The 22,506-nt window shown below is 37.4% G+C and overlaps 1 long non-coding RNA gene across 1 annotated transcript; it reads left to right on the top strand.

Moving 5' to 3' along the window:
• Positions 1 to 2,821: 2,821 nt before the first annotated feature.
• LOC110806045 (uncharacterized) lies at positions 2,822 to 6,974 on the top strand. The gene is made up of 2 exons (XR_002538196.2): positions 2,822 to 3,785; positions 6,715 to 6,974. It is a non-coding gene; the product is annotated as an uncharacterized lncRNA (long non-coding RNA).
• The last annotated feature ends 15,532 nt before the right edge of the window (positions 6,975 to 22,506 follow it).

The raw sequence follows: 22,506 nt of genomic DNA, 5'->3' as shown, positions 1-22,506 counted from the left end.
AAAATGATATCGAAGCCCAATATGCTTTGTTCGAGAATGGAATGCTGAATTTTTTGCCAAGTGTATTGCACTGTAACTATCATTGTACAATAAATTATTCTCTTGCTTGAATGCGAACTCAGTTAACAAAGCTTGAAGCCATACCATCTCTTTATTGCTTGAATTACTCCTACATATTCAGCCTCTGTAGTGGACAAAGCAACAATCTTCTGTTACTGTGACATCCAACTAACCGTTGTTATTCCAACTGTGAATATATATCCGGTGGTGCTTTTTCTATGGTCGAATTCACCTCCAAAGTCTGCATCAACATAACTTTGTACTTTTAATTCAACTTAACCAAAGTACATGCACTTATCTATGGTACCTCGTAGATACCTCAAAATCCACTTCACTGCTTCCCAATGAACTTTTCCTGGATTTGACATAAACCTGCTAACAACTCCCACTGCATGTCCAATATCTGGTCTTGTACAAACCATTGCGTACATGAAACTCCCAATGGCTGAGGCATAAGGAACCTTAGCCATAATATCTTTATCTTCGTCCGTATGAGGGAATTGATCCTTGGATAACCGAAAGTGACTTGCCAAGGGTGTACTAACTGGCTTCGAGTGACTCATATTGAATCTCTGTAAAAACACGTTTGATGTACTATGATTGAGATAACTGCAAAGTGCCTTTATGCTTATCTCTTGTAATTTTCATTCCAAAAATCATTATTGCTAGACCTAAGTCCTTCATGTCAAACTCCTTTGACAATTGTTGCTTCAACCTTTTAATATCATCCATATTTGGACCTGCTACTAACATATCATTGACATAAAGTAGTAAGATGATATAACTGGACTGATATATTTTAATGTAGCAACAGTGGTCAGCGTTGCACTTCTTGAGATCTTCCTTGTGCTTATAGCTATCAAACTTTTTATACCACTGTCCCGGGGTTTGTTTTAGGCCATAAAAACTTTTCTTAAGTTTGCACACCATATTTTCTTCCCTACTTTCTAAGAAACCTTCTTGTTGATGCAAATATATATATATATATATATATATATATATATATATATATATATATATATATATATATATATATATATATATATATATATATATGTATCTTCATCCAGATCTCCATAAAGAAATGCATTCTTCACATCTAATTTCTCAAGATGAAGATCTTCAATGGCAACAATACTTAACATTATTCAGATGGTATTGAGTTTCACAACAGGTGCAAAAATCTCATTTTAGTCAATTCCTTCTTTCTGTTGGAATCCTTTGACTACTAATCGAGCTTTGTATCTCTTGGAACCATCATGCTCCATTTAAACTCAATATACCCATTTATTGTGGAGGGCTTTCTTACCTATGGGTAACTCAACTAGTTCCCATGTTTGGTTTGAGATTAAAGATTCCATCTCATATTTCATTGCAAGCTCCCACTTGTTAGAATCAATGGCCTAACATGCTTCTTTACAGAATTCAGGCTCTCCCTCATCAGTCAATAACAGATAATTCATGTATTTTCTGTTAGGCACGTGTGGACGAGTAGTCCTCCTCAACACTGGTGTTGGACTAGAGGTTGTGACATGTTGGATTGCGGCATAGTGATTTTTCCAATGGATTCATCTTGTTGAGGTTTCCTTATAATTGACTCTGTCATTGTACTATCTGGAACATAATCTTCATCAACAAACATCGTCCCTCTCTGTACTGAGTCGCTGTCGTCATTTTGTAAATATCCTTGTACATAACTCTTTCATTGAAAATCACATACTGGTACGGATCACCTTTTTGTTTTCATCATCCCATATGCGGTATCCAAACTCATCCCCACCATAACCAATGAAAGTACATTTCTTAGATTTAGGATCAAGATTATTCCTACCTTGATCACTAATATGCACATATGCTACACAACTGAATACCTTTAAGTGAGATAAACTAATCTCTTTTCCACTCCATACCTCTTCTAGTATTTTGTATTCTAACGGGGTTGAAGGTCCTCGGTTGATCAAGTAAGCTGTTGTGTTGACTGCTTCTGCCCAGAACTGCTTCGGTAAACCTGACTGTATATGAATGCTTCTAGCTCTTTCTATCAATGTTTGGTTCATACTCTCAGCTACACCATTGTGTTTAGGTGTACCAGGTAAGGTTCTCTCCATCCTTATTCCATGATCATAGAAAAACTTCTTGAACGTGATGTCTTCATATATATTCACCACCATTATTAGTTCTGAACTTTTTGATTTTCATACCTGTCTCATTTTCAACCATAGCTTTCCATCTCTTGAAAGCTCCAAACACTTCAGATTTATGATTTAGAAAGTAAATCCATACTTTCCGAGAATGATCGTCAATAAAAGTGACAAAGTAGTGCTTTCCTCCAATGGATGAAGTAGTTGTTGGTCCCCAAACATCCGAGTGAACAAGCTCCAACTTTTCCTTCTTTGGGGTTCTACCACTAGACTGGAAGCTTACCTTCTTCTTCTTTCCAAGTATGCACTCCTCGCACGTGTCTACTTCAACAGACTGTAACTCTAGAATTTTTCCTTTTGAATGCATAAGCTTCATCCTTTTCTAACTCATGTGGCCATGTCTTTGGTGCCACAATTCGGAATTTTTCATTCCCGCTGCAATTGCAATTGAACAGCACCCCCCTGCTATCATATAAAGAGTACCACTCTTTTTACCATGAGCAATTTTCATTTCTCCCTTTGATATCTTCCAATTATCACCTTGAAAGTTTGTAGTGTAGCCTTCGTTGGCAAACTTCCCGACTGAGATAAAGTTCTTTCTTAGGTCGGGATTGTAACAGCCCAAAATTTTAAGAAGCTTTTAATTAATTGATAAATATATTTTATTAGTTAAATTGAGTGTTAACATTTCATATAAATGTGTTTAAGAGGTAATAGTTCATTTTGTAATTGGATTTTTATGATTATTCAACAAAACTCTTATTCCCTTATTTTAAATACATATGAGGTGTCTCAAATTATGTTTATTAATGGACAAGTGTCTTGGCTCATTTTCTTTTCCTTTAATGATTAATCAAAACACCCAAATTAAGCTACCTTTTCCCAATTTCATTTTCAACACTTCTGGAAAAAAAAATAAGAAAGATAAACTTCAAGAACATTCCATATCCTTCCTCTCACTAGGATCCTGTGAATGGAAACCACCATGAACACCACCCTTGCTCCACCGAAAACCCCAGCTCTCCTCCCTCTCTCGGGTTTTCTCTCCTCGATCTACCGACAGTACCATTCGCATCCCCCTCCGTTTTCGGTGCTCTGTCCCAGCGCCGTCGCCTCCTCCCAGTTGTGGTGGTTGCAGCGTGGCTGTGATGATGCCGTACGGAGTTGATGCTGTTGTTGATGTTTCGTTGTTCTTGTTGTTTCGTGCCTCTCAACCAACTCTCTTTTGTCCTATTTTGAAGTAAATCAAGTGGGCCTTGTAATTAAGGAAGGTAATGACATGATTTTATAACTTTACATCTCTAGAATATTACTCACGTCAATTGTATTGGATTATTGGAGTTAGTGCTTAATTTTGTTAATTTGGGTTAGAAAGAAACTCAACTAATTGAGTTATAGTATTAGCTACGGGAGATTATATTTGCAGGTTCCAAGTTGGATAACATAAGTAATAATTTCTTATGATGTTGTGAGGTAAACTATGGAGATCAACTTGGAAAATTGATTAGTTGATGGTGCTCGAGGAAGGAATATATCAATAGAGACGAATATAAATATTTTGGAATTTGAGGTCGAAGGAATAAGGTACACATTGTCCATCCACCTTATAAAATTATGGTTTGTGTTTGTTAATTTTAAAGTATAATGTGATTTATGGACAAGAATTAGATTTTCGATTTAAATATAATTATTTTAGTACTATGATTGGAAGTAGTTTTTAAATGAACATGTTTTAGCATTGCTATGAACTAAATATTTTGTGTTTGAACTTAAATATTATGATTTATTTGGATATAACACTTATGAAAGCTTGATTTAGAGACTTGTAAAAGTTGACCGTTAGACTTGTGAAAGTTAATCGTGAGACTTGAGAAACTTTGATAATGAGTTTTGGGCATGTGACCAGTGCAAGATTGTTAGAGAGAGTTGTGCTTATTAAGAATGATATGGGTTGTAACAACGTCAGAATTTCATACCTTTAGTGAGCTTATACTAGCTTCATTGTATTTAGTATGTTTCGAGTGAAGATTATTCCGAGTAACTAAGTTATAGATACGACACTTTGGAATAAGGTACATATCATGAGCACTATTGAACTATATTTGGTTTAATAAGTTTTTTTTGGTAAGAGTTTTTGGTTGAATCATATTTTTCCGATCAAAACAATACTACTAGTTTTAAAGAAACTTACGATCTTTGTGGAGGTTAATTGTAAACTCAATATGCTGAAGATAAGAATGTTTTGTACCTTTACTCGGGATTGTATTTATTTTTAACTTATCTGCTGTCCTTAAACTATTGTTTGAGTTATATAATTTCATAAAAACGTTCATAAACTATTTTTATGAGCTAATTATTTCCTTCTTACAGAGTGATTTAAGTAAGGAATGGTGAATTGTGCTATCACACATTCCTAGTTAATTTTGGTTTTTCACTTGGGATATAATCACGTGAAAAATATTTTAAAATTGAGTTTTGTGATTTTATCGATTTGGGTAACCGTATTAAAAGCTATTTGGTCTTTAAAATATTTGGTTTTGAGTGATGGACGATACTATGTTTTTTTTTATTAATTTAATAAATTTCAAATTGTACAACATGGTCTATATATATCAAGTTATTTAGTTTCTAGTTGTGAAGCTCTTTTACATAAGCTATGGCGTGTAATTTTTCAAACATTTGATTAACAAGTTATTTAATTTTTTATCTTTGTATTAATTTCTACAGATAGTGTGTTTTTTGAAAGACAAGGATTATTTTTGGGAAGTATGTTTTAATATAAGTTATTTATATCTAGAAACGATTCGATTGTGGATTTACTTATATCATTTTATATCTTACCCTTAATAAGAAATTCGATTATGTGATTAATAAACTTATGAGAATTATATTACGTAAATTGAATGTGTAACTATGTGCTATTGTAGAGAAAGTCTTGTTTAACTAGTCTTAATAGAGCTACTAAGCTTATTTGGGTATAGTATGTTACTCAAAAGTCAAGTTCATTTGGGATTACTTATAAGTGATAAATTTTAGTGATCGTTCTTTACGAAGATTTCGCGTTGTAAATTGAATTGGAGTTTATTGTGTTTATAGGTTTGGAAGTGTTGAAAGTGTGACCTTTGGGTTACAAATCGAATTAGAATGAGACTACAATTGTGTACTTTAAGATCAAGATATTGGGAGAAATAGTGTTGGGTTTTATCTCTTTGAACTCGTGAACATATAGGTCGTGAGAAGTTATGTATTTCGATTACGCTTAAGAGTTATTCGAGTGCTTTAAAGAAAAAGTTGAATTATATACATATATATGTATATGTGTATTAAATACACTTTCCAAGATTCATGTATTCAAATTTTGCGAAAAGGTGTGAATAAGTTGTTTTGATTTCTAAGCGATATTTTAGACATAATTATCCTAAACTTGTGACAAGATTTCGGTTGTGTATTCAAGATATTTTTATAAGATTATTTGCGAAATGAGATTGTGAATAACTGTGTTTTATGAATTTCTTAAATCTATAAGATAGATATGTTTTTCACATGTGTTTTAGTGGGGAAGAAGCCGTTAACAACGGCCATGAACAACACTTGTGTATTAATTTGTGTGTTATATGTGTAAATGCACATATGTGCATCTGTGTAAATGTACATACGTACATCTGTGGGGACATGTCCTAAAAGTCTTGCAAGCATGTGTATATGTGTGGGGTGACGACCCCTAAAAGTATAGAGACCGTGGTTGAACAACCCTTCTATATTCGTGTTCTCTTCCCCCAGTCAGTATATAAGTTTTAAAGACAAAATGTGTTCGATTTGCTAAAATAAGCATATATTGTGAAAGAATTAGTGTATGTGTATTTTGAAACATCAACGTATATGTTTTTGCAAATTTCTAAAGTACGTTTTCGATAAGTTATATATTATTCATAAGAACCAATGAGTTCTAGTTATTGTGACTAACTTGGAGAGATAATCATTGTGATGAATTAGGAATAGGGTATCAGTAATTTTTAAAAGGGTATACGTTCCTATGAGACATTCAATATAGAGAATAGTAATTTTCATATCGGCTAGTTAAACTATACTAAAGATTTTGCTAGATTCTACAATAGTTATGCGAAGCGAGTTAAGAACCCTAGTGAGTTATTTTTCTAAGTGTATGTTAGATACCGATCTTCGGGAACATATTCTAAGTCCTTGGAAGTTGCATGAATACAATCTTGAAATTATTTAAGCATAAGTCGATATTCTTGTCTTGTTTATTGACCAAATACGTAAGTTTATGCTTCAAGGTTTTCATGTGAAATGGCTTAAGCTATTGCAATTAGTTTACCGAGTATCTTTTGAAATATTGCTTTATTCAGTTTGTCTTTGAAATGAATAAATCACAATGTCATGTTTTAAGCTACCAAAATGAGTTTTTAGGTTGGACAGTGTGTACTCAGTTTCCCTGACTTTGTTCTTTGAACCTGTCCTGGTGGGGGCTGATTCATTTTCAGTGATTTTGCAGGTATTGGGAAAGGCTCAGATATAGATCAAGGATGTGAATGTGGAAGAAATTTGTTGGCTAGAATGTTGTGACAAAGCCAGGGATTGTAATAGTTTAAATTATCTTTGTTTTGTGAGTTATTTTAAAGTTAATTGTGGGAATTAATTCAGGATTGGTCTAGTAATTTGTATCCTAAGTTTGGTTAGTCATTGATAAGTATGTCTAATTAGCAGCTCTAAAGAGCGGGCTGTTACAGGGATTATGCCTGACATCTTTCAGCACCCAAACTGACCCATTTAACTTAATCTTCACTACACCTTTACCAACAATATCACAAGGTTGATCATCACCAAGGTATACTTTACCAAGGTTTCCAGGGACATACATGTCAAAGAAATCTTTCTTGAAGTAGCGTGGAATGATGCTATAGAGTCTAACACCCAAGACTCTTTCTTGCTCACCAGAGAGAATATCAACGCATCATCTCTTTTTTTTTGCTAAGCAAGTGAGAGATAATATTAATGAGCAAAGAAGATTACAACCTAGACTAACTCCAAGCAATAAGAACCAACTAGGTTGGACCCTATCTACAAGGAGTCAGCAGAAAAACAAGCTATACAAGGCTGCCAAAACAACAACTATGCTCACAAAGACATAAACCAAGTACTATCCTTTCTACTGATACTCTTAGGTAGAACAGTTTGAATTCTTCCTCTCACTACTTACTTCAACTTAGTCACAGTATGTTTCACTGTAGGAACACAATTCTCCCAGAAACTAGTATTCCTACATTGTCAAATAAGATACACTGCTGCTACTATGGCTGCATAACAAACCTGTTTCCTGAACTTGGACATTCTTCTATGTCCAACTTGTCTAACCAGGTGAATCAAGGTGTTGCTGACAACAGAAATACCTAGCCAATCTTTGACTGCTCTGAGACATTCAGCACTGTAAATACATTGAAAAAACAAATGCTGATGGGTTTCATCACCCTGACTACAAATCAAGCAATTAGCTGACTGACTAACACCAATTCTGGCCAGCTTGGAAGTGGTCTGAAGTCTTGATGGTATGGCTAACCAACCCATAAATTTGTGCTTGGGAATGTTCAATCTGTTCCACACCATCTTATCCCAGTGCACTCTAGGTTTAGTCCCAACTAGTTTCTCATAAACCTGTTTCACAGAATAAGTAGACATTGCCCCAAATTCTGTTTTAGTGTAAAATTGTTTCAACTGCTCTTTTGTCTTACAAATTTGCTTCCAATACCAACTTGCAGAAACAGGAGCTTGATACTCCCACCAGTCCCCATCCTTGAGATACACAGAAGTAATCCACTGAATCCACACATTATCTTGCTTGGTAACTATTGCCCAAACATACTTTCCCATTGCTGCAGTGTTCCATAATATGACATCTCTAAACCCCAAACCACCAGTTTGTTTCCCACAACAAGTGTTTGTTAGGTTATGATACATATGATATTACATAAATCATGCGGAAACAACCATTAACCCAGGAATACATATTATTTACACATAATCATATAGCATAATTTAGATGCATACTCTTTGTTGCGTGCCTTCCCTAGCTGCGCCCGAACCGAACAAGAACAATTCTTTAGGACTCCAAGTGTCGTCCCTCCGTAGATAGTCCACAGCACGTCCGGATCCGCCTTAAGATTGACCAACTAGAATCGCCCTTAAGGTACTAGAATTTTCGGCACTTTTGAGCAAGATGTGTGATTGAATTTTTCTCTCAAAAACTCACTTTGAATACTTTTAAACTCGTTATAAATTGTGAACCCAGGCCACATATTTATAGGGGTATGGAAAGGGAATTGGAATCCTATTCAGATACAAATTAATTAAACCTAGAATCCTACAAGAACTCTAATTAATTAATTTATCTAATAGAATTAGGAATTTAATCATTAACCGAACTCTGCATGTTTTAGGAATCGTGCATGAACACAAACACTCACGCACACACACACGGCAGCAACGATGGGCCGCCCATGCGCGTGCGTGCGAGCAGCAGCCCACGCAGCGAGGCCTACGCGAGCTACAAGCCCACGTAGCTCCTGCGCGCTGCCTCGGCCTGCTGGGCCTGGCCTTGCGCTGGGCCTGGCGTGGCCTTGGCTGTTCGTGTGGCGCGCTTGGCTTGCTAGGCGATGGCCTGGCTTCGTGCTGGGCCCTCGTCCGGCAGGCCTCGTCCGATGCTTATTCGTACGATACGCTTCCGATTAAATTTCCGATTCCGGAATTCATTTCCGATACGAACAATATTTAATATTTCCGATTCCGGAATTAATTTCCGTTTCGAACAAATATTTAATATTTCCGTTTCCGGAATTATTTTCCGATTCCGATAATATTTCCGATTCTGACAATATTTCCGTTTCCGGCAATATTTCCGATTCTGGCAATATTTCCATTTCCGATAATATTTTCCGATACGTACCATGTTTCCGTTTCCGGCAACATCTACGACTTGGATAATATTTATATTTTCGATACGATCCATATTTCCGTTTCCGGCAATATCATCGTTTCCGGAGTATTCATTTCTTGCCTGTGACGATCTCAGCTCCCACTGAAACCAAGATCCGTCGATTCCGAATATTCATAGATGGAGTATTTAATGCCATTAAATACTTGATCCGTTTACGTACTATTTGTGTGACCCTACGGGTTCAGTCAAGAGTAAGCTGTGGATTAATATCATTAATTCCACTTGAACTGAAGCGGCCTCTAGCTAGGCATTCAGCTCACTTGATCTCACTGAATTATTAACTTGTTAATTAATACTGAACCGCATTTATTAGACTTTATCATAGAATGCATACTTGGACCAAGGGCATTATTTCCTTCAGTCTCCCACTTGTCCTTAGGGACAAGTGTGCATTTCCTAATTCCTTTGTCGCTCGATGCTTTCTCTTGAACATAAGGTAAGAGTTGTCATCCTTATTATGTCCAGAGGTGTTCCTTGGTTTCAGAGTTCAACTGATCAAATAAACAGATAATCATAGCCTATGATTCATCCGAGCACGACCATGCATTTCACAGTTTCTAGCTCTCCGAGTGGCCTTGTACAACTTTTAAGCATCTCATCCCGATTTATGGGAGGACAATCCCAATCTTGCGATCTTGAGATTAGACTTCGTTTGATAGGTGATTACCTGAGCGTTGCCTTTATAGCCTCCTTTTACGGTGCGACGGTTGGTCAACGTCAAAGCAACCAGTTCTCAAACAAGTAATCTTAAATCACTCAGGTATTGAGGATTTAGTGTCTAATAATTTAATGAAATTTACTTATGACAGATTTTCATCTCTTACAGTAAAGTTTCATAGGTCTTGTCCGATACTAGTCTTCCCAAAGTAAGTATCTATGCAAATGATTATGACATTGCCATGTCCACATAGTTCAAGAAACAGAACTACTAGTCATCTTGCATTCTAATCGTCTAACGTTTTCTATGCGTCCAATTTTATAGAAAACTCCGATTAGGGACCATTTTCAACCTTTGACATTCAAGTTCACTTGATAGACATTTCTTAGTCACAGGACTGGTCCTGACAGTCTATCTTGAATATATCGTCAAATTGAAGGGACTCATCATTTAATAAACCACAAATTAAATGGAAAAATGAATTCTTTTCATTTATTGTGAATGATTAACCAATAATGTTTTACAAAGATTTAAACTCTAAAACTTTAAAACATTAAACAGAGACATCAAAGCCATTCTCCAATATGCCTGATTCCCATAGCTGCAGTGTGCAAGTTGTGCTTCGCTTGCGGCAGAGGTTTAGTTAATGGATCTGATATGTTGTCATCAGTTCCAATCTTGTTTATCTCGACTTCTTTTCTTTCAACGAACTCTCGTAGAAGGTGAAATCTACGAAGTACATGCTTGACTCTCTGGTGGTGTCTAGGCTCTTTTGCCTGTGCAATAGCTCCGTTATTGTCACAATACAGTGCTATTGGTCCTTTAATGGAGGGGACTACACCAAGTTCACCTATGAACTTCCTTAGCCATATAGCTTCCTTTGCTGCTTCATGTGCAGCAATGTACTCCGCTTCAGTTGTAGAATCCGCAATGGTGCTTTGCTTAGCACTTTTCCAGCTTACTGCTCCTCCGTTGAGGCAGAAGACAAACCCAGACTGTGATCTGAAATCATCTTTGTAGGTTTGGAAACTTGCGTCCGTATAGCCTTTAACAATTAATTCATCATCTCCACCATAGACCAGGAAGTCATCTTTGTGCCTTTTCAGGTACTTCAGAATGTTCTTGGCAGCAGTCCAATGCGCCTCTCCTGGGTCTGACTGGTATCTGCTCGTAGCACTGAGTGCGTACGCAACATCCGGGCGTGTACATATCATAGCATACATTATTGAACCAATCAATGATGCATATGGAATCCCATTCATTCGTCTACGCTCATCAAGTGTTTTTGGGCACTGAGTCTTGCTTAGAGTCATTCCATGAGACATGGGTAGGTAGCCTCGCTTGGAGTCCGCCATCTTGAACCTACCAAGCACCTTATTGATATAAGTGCTTTGACTAAGTCCAATCATCCTTTTAGATCTATCTCTGTAAATCTTGATGCCCAATATGTATTGTGCTTCTCCTAGATCCTTCATCGAAAAACATTTCCCAAGCAAAATCTTGACAGAGTTCAACATAGGAATGTCATTTCCGATAAGTAATATGTCGTCGACATATAATACTAGGAAAGCAATTTTGCTCCCACTGACCTTCTTGTATACACAAGATTCGTCTGCGTTCTTGATGAAACCAAAGTCACTGACTGCTTCATCAAAACGTATATTCCAGCTCCTGGATGCCTGCTTCAATCCGTAGATTGACTTCTTTAGCTTGCATACCTTTTTAGCATTCTTTGGATCCTCAAAACCTTCAGGCTGTGTCATAAACACAGTTTCTGTTAAAACGCCGTTTAAGAAAGCTGTTTTGACATCCATCTGCCATATTTCGTAATCGTAATATGCAGCGATTGCTAACATTATCCGAATAGACTTTAGCATTGCAACTGGTGAAAAGGTTTCATCGTAATCCACACCGTGGACTTGCCTGTAACCTTTTGCAACCAATCTAGCTTTGAAAACTTCAAGTTTCCCATCCTTGTCCTTTTTCAGTTTGAAAACTCATTTGCTTCCAATGGCTTGGTAGCCATCTGGCAAATCGACCAAATCCCATACTTGGTTTTCAGACATGGAGTCTAATTCAGATTGCATGGCTTCTTGCCATTGCTTGGAGCTAGGGCTCGTCATAGCTTGTTTGTAAGTCGCAGGTTCATCACTTTCAAGTAATAGAACGTCATAGCTCTCGTTCGTCAAAATACCTAAGTACCTTTCCGGTTGAGATCTATATCTTTGCGATCTACGCGGGGTAACATTTCTAGATTGACCATGATTCTCACCAGATTCTTCTAAAGATCTCTGAGTTTCATCCTGAATGTCATCCTGAGCATTCTCTAGAGTTTGTTGTTCGACTCGAATTTCTTCGAGGTCTACTTTTCTCCCACTTGTCATTTTGGAAATGTGATCCTTCTCCAAAAAGACACCATCTCGAGCAACAAACACCTTGTTCTCAGATGTATTGTAGAAGTAATACCCCTTTGTTTCCTTTGGATAGCCCACAAGGATACATTTGTCAGATTTTGGATGAAGTTTGTCTGAAATTAATCGTTTGACGTATACTTCACATCCCCAAATCTTAAGAAAAGACACATTTGGAGGCTTTCCAAACCATAATTCGTATGGAGTCTTTTCGACAGCTTTAGACGGAGCTCTATTTATAGTGAGTGCAGCTGTATTTAGTGCATGTCCCCAAAATTCTAATGGAAGTTCGGCCTGACCCATCATTGACCTGACCATGTCTAGCAAGGTTCTGTTCCTTCGTTCCGACACACCATTCCATTGTGGTGTTCCAGGAGGAGTCAATTCTGATAGAATTCCACATTCTTTCAGATGGTCATCAAATTCATAGCTCAGATATTCACCGCCTCTATCAGACCGCAGTGCCTTAATCTTCTTGCCTAATTGATTCTCTACTTCACTCTGAAATTCCTTGAATTTGTCAACAGATTCAGACTTATGCTTCATCAGGTAGACATAACCATATCTACTGAAGTCATCAGTGAATGTGATAAAGTAGCTGAAACCACCTCTAGCATTTGTACTCATTGGTCCACATACATCTGTATGGATTAAACCCAATAGTTCAGTTGCTCTTTCTCCAACTTTAGAGAAAGGTTGCTTTGTCATTTTTCCAAGTAAACATGATTCGCACTTACCATAATCCTCTAAGTCAAATGGTTCTAGAATTCCTTCCTTTTGAAGTCTTTCTATGCGTTTCAAGTTAATATGGCCTAATCGACAATGCCACAGATAGGTGAGATCTGAATCATTTTTTGTGGCCTTTTTGGTATTTAGGTTATAAACTTGTTTATCGTAATCTAATAAATAAAGTGCATTGACTAATCTAGCAGATCCATAAAACATCTCTTTAAAATAAAACGAACAACTATTGTCTTTTATTAAAAAGGAAAATCCCTTAGCATCTAAGCAAGAAACTGAAATGATGTTTTTAGTAAGACTTGGAACATGGAAACAATCTTCCAGTTCCAAAACTAGCCCAGAGGGCAACGACAAATAATAAGTTCCTACAGCTAATGCAGCAATCCGTGCTCCATTTCCCACTCGTAGGTCGACTTCACCCTTGCTTAACCTTCTACTTTTTCTTAGTCCCTGTGGATTGGAACATAAGTGTGAGCCACAACCTGTATCTAATACCCAAGAAGTTGAATTAGCAAGTATACAGTCTATAACGAAAATACCTGAAGATGGAACGACTGTTCCGTTCTTCTGATCTTCCTTTAGCTTTGGACATTCTCTTTTGTAATGGCCTATTCCATCACAATAAAGACAGCTTGATGTGGACTTGTCCTGCTTTGATTTAGCATTGCCCTTGGACTTTCCACCTTTCTTGAACGGTCTCTTTCTAGCCTTGAGTAAATCTTTGGCTTCACAGTCCAGTATTATTTCAGCCTTTCTGACAAGGTGAACAAATTCTGCAACTGTTTCTTCTCTTGGTTCACTTAGGTATAGTTGCTTGAAGCGACCAAACCCACTGTGTAGTGAATTGAGCAAGACAGAGACTGCCATCCTTTCGCTTATTGGTGTTCCTAGTAGACTTAGGCGATCAAAGTATGAACACATAAGATCCACATGGAACCTCAGTGGGACGCCTACCCTCTGTTTAGTGCGAAGGAGCTGAACATGTGTTTCTTGGACCTCCATCCTATAACACCTGTTGGGAGAACTAACCTTTAGACCAGACATTGATTCAATCAACTCATGGACGTTCAGGTCCCTGTCCTCCGTACTTCCACGACAGATATCCCTCAGATTCTTGATGAGCGTAAAAGGTTCATAGGCTACAAACCTTTTAGCCCAATCATCAGGGATATTGTTCAGCATGAGACTCATAACCTTTTTGAGATCCGCATCCCAGGCGTAAAATCTCTCAGGGGTCATGTCTCTGGCATAGTAGCTTGGCATGGGATGTGACAGTACATACTCAAGTCCATTGAGTTTGACTATTTCAATTAGCTTAGCTTCCCATTCAAGAAGATTTGTCAGGTTCAGCTTGACCATAAGCTCAGAACCCATGATGATGTTTTGATTGTTGTTTGCCATATTAAAACTACAATTGAAAAGAATAAACAAATAAATAACCATTCACAGTTTCTCTTAATAAACTTAAATTCTAGCATACATGCATAATTCAATGTTTATTAAGCATTTTATTCAAGTTATGTGTTCCGGCAGGTGTGAATAAAATGATTCCAAGATCCTAAAATCATTGAAGAACTAAGCACAGTTTGTCGACTTAATCCTAGAACATCTTAGGTAAGCAAAAGCCTTTTGCTAATAGTCTAGAAACTATTCTTGGTTGATAGGTACGTCTAAGAACTTATTAGGTAAACCTATCGATTTTGCCACGACATAAAAGGACTCCTTACTTATATCGTTGAGTTTCACCAAAACTAACATGTACTCACAATTGTTTGTGTACCTTGCCCCTTTAGGACCAATAAGTAACACCTCGCTGAGCGAAAACTATTACTAGATTGATGTAAAGGATATCCAAGCAAGTGTATATTTTGGCATGGCACCTTTTAACTCAATTTTTTAAGTTTGGAACTTAAGGCTCTTCCTATGTTGGTTAGATTTTAAGTGAACTAAAATCCTTAATCATGCAACATAATCAAGCTTTTGATCTCATGCATTTTAAGACATATTTAAAAGCAATAAATAACTTAAAACATGCATAAGATGAATGTGATCTAGTATGGCCCGACTTCATCTTGAAGCTTTGACTTCAAAGTCCGTCTTGAAAATCTCCGTGGGAGGCAGCATTTTCTTCAAATAGGATAAGCTATAACTAATTACAACTATTTGATGGTTCGCAGACCATATTTGAATTGAAAAATAACTTTGGTACTTTAGACCAATTACATTCAAATTAATGGTACGCAGACCATATTTTCTATCCTATTTGGGCCATACTAGTCACTTCATAACCTGCAAAACAGTACATATACAATATATATATACCATTCACCCATTCATTATCATGAATGGCCCACATAGCTGGTTAGTAAAACACATTATGCATCACGTAAACATTTGCAGCAATTAATCAAGGGCACCAATAATCTACCAATTATTCAGTCCTTATTAATTCTAATCAAGTTGTTTTAACCTTAAGGATTTGTAGACCTAATGAAGAGTTTATGACTAAAAAGCGCTCCCACTTAAACCAATAAATTCATATGCTTTACTAATTTTAAACATAAAAATGTATTTCTAGTCTAACCGGAAACATACAAATTTAATTAAAATTTAAAGCTCATATAAATTTATAATTGAATCCAAAAAGTTTAATTTAATTTCAGTCGTTATTTAAATTAATTCATGATTTTAATTTTAGTAAAATAATTAGAATAAATAAAATTTATTATAATTACAATATTCAAAATTAAAATCCAAGAAAATAATTTAAATTATTAATTTTAAAATTAATTAAAATTACGTGAACTGAAATTTTCAAATTAAACATTCAAAACGATCTAATCGTAACGCAAACACCCTACGCATTGCACGCCCATGGGCCGCACGCATACAACCATTGCTGGCCATATGCGCGCAGCTCATGCGCTCGTCGCATAGCTGCTGCTCTACCAATCGCAAGCCATCGCACGCTGTGGTGCTCGCTGCGCGCGCGCCAGCGCTCGTCGCACGCGAGCCATCGCTCGCAGTGCGCGCTCGCCAGCGCTCGCTGTGCGCGCGAGCCATCGCTCGCTGTGCGCGCGACATCGCTCGCTAGGCGCGCGACATCGCTCGCTGTGCGCGCGAGCAACGCTGGGCGCAGCGCTCGTGGCACGCGAGCTTGCGCTCGCTGCGCGCGAGGCTGCGCGCTCTTGCGCGAGGCAGTGCGCGTTGTGGCGCAGCTCGCTTGCTGCCCACACGCGACTGCCTTGGCTTGCCTTTCGCCCATGCCCATTTGTTCATAGCTTGTGGCACACGACACAAGGCAGGGCTGCTGCCTTGTGCTCGTGCACTACGCCCTTGCTCATTGCATTCGTGCCGCACGGGCGACGAGCTCCCTTGCTCGTCGTCGCATGCCCGCACTATACAACACCCCTTAAGGGTAACACGAAGCGTCCATTGCTTTGTGCGTGCAAGTTTTATGAACGAGTCGCATAAAAATTTAAAATTTATATTTAAAATTAATGACAAATTAATAAATAATATTAATTTCATAATTTTAGGGCGAAAAATCGAAAATTTATTATTCAATTGATTTCCGATTTACATGGATTCAAGTCTAGGTCATAAAAATTTAAAATTTATCATAAATTTACAATTTTTATGGTGGTTTTTAATCATAGGTTTCTAATTAAATTATAATTAATATGAAAATCAAATTAATTCTAAATTATTCTAATTTTCAACAAATTAATCATAATTACAAATTAGATTGCATAATTAACAAGGCTAGGCATTCAAACTTGTTAAACATATACAGTAGGTCAATCAAAAATTCAAGATTTATCAACAAGAATCGCAAATATTTAATTTAACATCTTAAATTTACGAAATATTGCATTCGAAAAACTAAAACCTTCGAAAAGTCATAGTTAGGCTTCGAATTTGAGAATTCTGGGTTCGGCAGAAAAATAATATTTTTGTCAAAATTTTAGAATGCCTTTTACATGCGGAATTGACACAAAAATCACTCGATTTGGATGAGTAACGAAGAAACTGCCGAAAAACTGCGTACGTATAATTAAATAAACGCAATTTGCAATTAATTAACAATTACGAAAATTAATCACCCCTTTTAATTCTTGCAAATTTGTAATATTTAACCATGTTTATGCAAATTAGATTATGAAAATAATAAGGGGCTCGTGATACCACTGTTAGGTTATGATACATATGATATTACATAAATCATGCGGAAACAACCATTAACCCAGGAATACATATTATTTACACATAATCATATAGCATAATTTAGATGCATACTCTTTGTTGCGTGCCTTCCCTAGCTGCGCCCGAACCGAACAAGAACAAGTCTTTAGGACTCCAAGTGTCGTCCCTCCGTAGATAGTCCACAGCACGTCCGGATCCGCCTTAAGATTGACCAACTAGAATCGCCCTTAAGGTACTAGAATTTTCGGCACTTTTGAGCAAGATGTGTGATTGAATTTTTCTCTCAAAAACTCACTTTGAATACTTTAAAACTCGTTATAAATTGTGAACCCAGGCCACATATTTATAGGGGTATGGAAAGGGAATTGGAATCCTATTCAGATACAAATTAATTAAACCTAGAATCCTACAAGAACTCTAATTAATTAATTTATCTAATAGAATTAGGAATTTAATCATTAACCGAACTCTGCATGTTTTAGGAATCGTGCATGAACACAAACACTCACGCACACACACACGGCAGCCACGATGGGCAGCCCATGCGCGTGCGTGCGATCAGCAGCCCACGCAGCGAGGCCTACGCGAGCTACAAGCCCACGTAGCTCCTGCGCGCTGCCTCGGCCTGCTGGGCCTGGCCTTGCGCTGGGCCTGGCGTGGCCTTGGCTGTTCGTGTGGCGCGCTTGGCTTGCTGGGCGATGGCCTGGCTTCGTGCTGGGCCCTCGTCCGGCAGGCCTCGTCCGATGCTTATTCGTACGATACGCTTCCGATTAAATTTCCGATTCCGGAATTCATTTCCGATACGAACAATATTTAATATTTCCGATTCCGGAATTAATTTCCGTTTCGAACAAATATTTAATATTTCCGTTTCCGGAATTATTTTCCGATTCCGATAATATTTCCGATTCTGACAATATTTCCGTTTCCGGCAATATTTCCGATTCTGGCAATATTTCCATTTCCGATAATATTTTCCGATACGTACCATGTTTCCGTTTCCGGCAACATCTACGACTTGGATAATATTTATATTTCCGATACGATCCATATTTCCGTTTCCGGCAATATCATCGTTTCCGGAGTATTCATTTCTTGCCTGTGACGATCTCAGCTCCCACTGAAACCAAGATCCGTCGATTCCGAATATTCATAGATGGAGTATTTAATGCCATTAAATACTTGATCCGTTTACGTACTATTTGTGTGACCCTACGGGTTCAGTCAAGAGTAAGCTGTGGATTAATATCATTAATTCCACTTGAACTGAAGCGGCCTCTAGCTAGGCATTCAGCTCACTTGATCTCACTGAATTATTAACTTGTTAATTAATACTGAACCGCATTTATTAGACTTTATCATAGAATGCATACTTGGACCAAGGGCATTATTTCCTTCAGTGTTCTCCCAAGCAATATTGCTAGGTTTCTGACTATAAGCTTGGCCACTCCCTAGAAAGGCCATACGAATCTTAACAATTTCCTGCAACACACTCTTTGGCAACACATAAATCTGAGCCCAGTATATATGCAAACTCAGCAGGACAGAATTGATCAATTGCATTCTTGCTGCGTAGGAGAGGTTTTTGGAACTCCATATCTTGATTCTGGCTATGATTTTATCCACTAGATGGCTACATTGAGAAACTGAGATCTTTTTGGAACATATTGGGACACCCAAATATTTAAAAGGAAGCAAACTTTTGGTGAAACCAGAAACATCTACTACTCTCTGAACATCTCTTTCTGGCACACCATGACAATAGATGGAGAACTTCCTTTGGTTAGCTTTAAGACGATAAGAATTGGAGAAAAGCTTAAAAGCTTGTAGCAGCAACAAGATAGAAGGATAATCACCCTTGCAGCAGAGAATTAGATCATCAGCAAAACACAAGTGGGTAAGTTTAATCTCTTTACACCTTGGATGGAAACTGAATAAAGGCAAGTCACACATTTTATGCAAGATTCTGGACAAATACTCCATACAGATGACAAATAAGAGGGGAGAAATAGGATCACCTTGCCTCAAACCTCTCCTGGATTTAAAGAAACCATGCATAGAGCCATTGAACATCAGAGAGAACATTGGGGTAGAAACACACTGCATAACAAGATCCACAAACTGTTGAGGGAACTCCAAATACTCTAACATTTCCTAGAAAATGCCAATCAACAGTGTCATAAGCTTTTTGCAAATCAATTTTCATGAGACAGCTAGGCTTCACACCTTTCCTTCCATATTGTCTCACCAAGTCCTGAACAACCATGATGTTATGCACTATGAATCTACCATGTATAAACCCACCTTGGTTTTCAAGAATGAGATTAGGCAGCACCTGTCTGAGCCTCCCACATAAAACCTTTGTAATACATTTATACAAAGTATTATAGAAAGAAATAGGCCTAAATTCACTCACATCTTTAGGGCATTTAGTTTTAGGAATTAAGGTAATGACTGTATGATTCAGCTCTTTCAAAATTCTACCATGCTGTAGCATATCAAGAACAGCTGCAACAACTTCATTTACAACAATATGCCATGAATCCTTGTAGAAATGAGACCCAAAACCATCTGGACCAGGTGCCTTGGCTCCTGGAATAGAGAAAAGAGCAGCTTTAACTTCCTCTGCAGTGTAAGGGGCATTCAGAATTGTTTTATGATGGGTTTGACATACAGGGCCTAACTGCACCACTTGTTCAATAACTGGAGTTCTAGATTCATGTTGGCTCCCCAATAACTTCTTATAATAGTCCAGAAAAGCACCAGAAACCTCAGCAGGGTTATCCTTCCACACACCCCACCCATATCATGAATGCTATAGATTTGATTTTTCACATTTCTGCTTCTGATACTCTGGTGAAATAAAGTAGTGTTTTCATCACCAACCCTCAACCATGCCACCTTTGCTTTTTGGCTCAAAAACTCCAAGTAAATTTTGTGTTTATCTCTATACTCCTGAATGGCTCTCAACTCTGCATCAGCTAATTCCAGGTTAGTGGGACTCTTATGCATAGCATCCTGAGCCTCAATTAGCTCATGATAAGCTTTCAAATCAGCAGCTTGCACATCAGTAAAACCAGTTTTATTCAGCTCCTTAAGGGCAAGCTTAACTCTCTTCAGCTTATTAACTACAATGAACATTTTGCTCCCTCCAATCTGAGTGTTTCAGGCTGACTGAACAGTAAACGCATCATCTCCTTCCAAGGTGGAAGTGATATTTTCTTCTTCCTTCACTTCTTGATTTTTCGGTGCACTCTTGCACTGATTTTTGTAGTGCCCGATCTTCCCACAATTCCAACACTCGATAGTGTTCGAGCTCGTTGAATTATTGAGAGTCCTTTATTTCGATCTCCAATTTATAGATTTACCTTGATAGCTTAATCTTCCACGCTTATTCCTTCTAGTAATGTCTTCCTCTTGACTCTGTATGCAATACTAAAGAGGTTGATGATTTAGTACCCGACTCTCTCCATCAGATCTCTTCACTGAGAACCAGATCACGAACGTCGTCAAATTTTAACTTATTACTTCCTGACGAGCAACTCACAACCGTGACTGTAGCCCTCCGGCTATCTGGTAATTATTGTGGGATCTTTTACGGTGATGACGTGTCACGCGTTCCTCGGAGGTATCAAGTATGAGCTGGCATGAAACTCTGGCAACCTGCAAAACAAGAATATTCCTGTAGGAATATTCCCTTCGATGCTTAATTAAGTATAAGCTAGAGAGAGAAGTAATTTTGTAGAGAGAAGGCAGAGCAAAGATAGTTTTAGGTTGGTGGGAATGAATTGAATGCCCCCTTTTACCTTGGGATCTGAGCTATTTATAGGGCTAGGGTTTCTTGGGAATTGATCCCTCAACCCTATCCTAATGATTGGGTGTTTTTCCAGATTTGGACATGTGTCCTATTAATAACAGATCTGATTAGACTTGTTGGGCTCTTTGCTTGTTTGGGCTTTCCGGCAAGCTTTGGGCTTTCGGACATGTTTTGGCCAGGATTTCTCAATGGGCTTAGCATGTGTTACAAAGATTCATGAAGGGATCTTTATCTTCTTATTTTGACCTTTATAGAAAAGCCAGGTGGCAGGTTACTATTTTTGGCCACATCAGTAATGAAGACAAAAGTATCAATGCTCGAAGTTCATCTTCAAAATCTATTTCGACTGAACTGAATTAAGTTGTGATTAAATTAAGTTCGTTGAGATGTTGAGCTACCGATGCACCTTCCGTCATCCGCAAATTGAATAATCGCCTCATTAATTAAATGAACTTTATTAGAGGCTAATGGCTTCTGATAGATATTCGAAAGAGCTTTCATATCTGTCGTGGTCTTTTCCTTTGCTATATTAAAAGCAACATTGTGTGATAACGTTAAACAGATAACTCCGAGGGCTTGTTTGTCGAGACGATTCGTCTATGGACATGAACATAATTTACCAACTTGGCTCTGATACCAGTTGTTAGGAAATTATGCAACTTTCCTTATGAATCAGATTAGTAGGAATAACAATAATATTTAAAATAACACGGACAAATAAATTGATTATCCGACAAGTGCTATTATCTCCAAAACGCTGCAAAACTTTTACTGAAAAGATAAATAGTACACAAGTGTTCACAACACTTATTGTAACTCACAACTTATACGCACCCCAATTACGCCAAAGAATTTTTCTCTACAAACTCTCTCTCTCTCTCCCTCCCCTTTATGTTTTCTTTTTGTTTTGTGATGATTTTACAATGATCTCTCTCTGCTTTATGTTTTCTTTTTGTTTTGGGATGATTTTACAATGATCAATAGCATGTTTATATATGCTTTTGTTTTTTTTCCTAAAATAGTGGGTGAATTATAGTAAATAGCTTAGCACCTCAAATTGTTTTAGCATTTCTCTTACGCATCCTATAATCTTGCAAATGATGAAATTGCTTAAGATATTTTTAGCTAAAAATAAATAATGCTTTATATTCCTCCAACTAATAAGAGTTACATCAATTCCCCAATTAATAAACAATGAGAATATGAATAGTTTTTCCAATGTGTTTACACTCATTTCTTTGTGTCTCCTAATGAGAATTTCCAACACAAATAAACATAAATTATGAGACAGAAGACTTAGACTCGATAGATAAAGTATCTAGACTGTTCGATGGATGCTTTTTCACTACCACCTTCCTTGTGGTACCGAGTGGGATATCACCAATATGAAGGTCTTATTCATGATAAGCTTCAATGATTTATCATCCTGCTAAAAAGCTTACTACACTGTAATACAACGATGG

This window comes from Spinacia oleracea, chromosome 2 (genome assembly GCF_020520425.1).
Source record: "Spinacia oleracea cultivar Varoflay chromosome 2, BTI_SOV_V1, whole genome shotgun sequence".
Lineage (NCBI taxonomy): Eukaryota > Viridiplantae > Streptophyta > Magnoliopsida > Caryophyllales > Amaranthaceae > Spinacia > Spinacia oleracea.
This window is presented reverse-complemented; position numbering and strand designations above follow the sequence as displayed.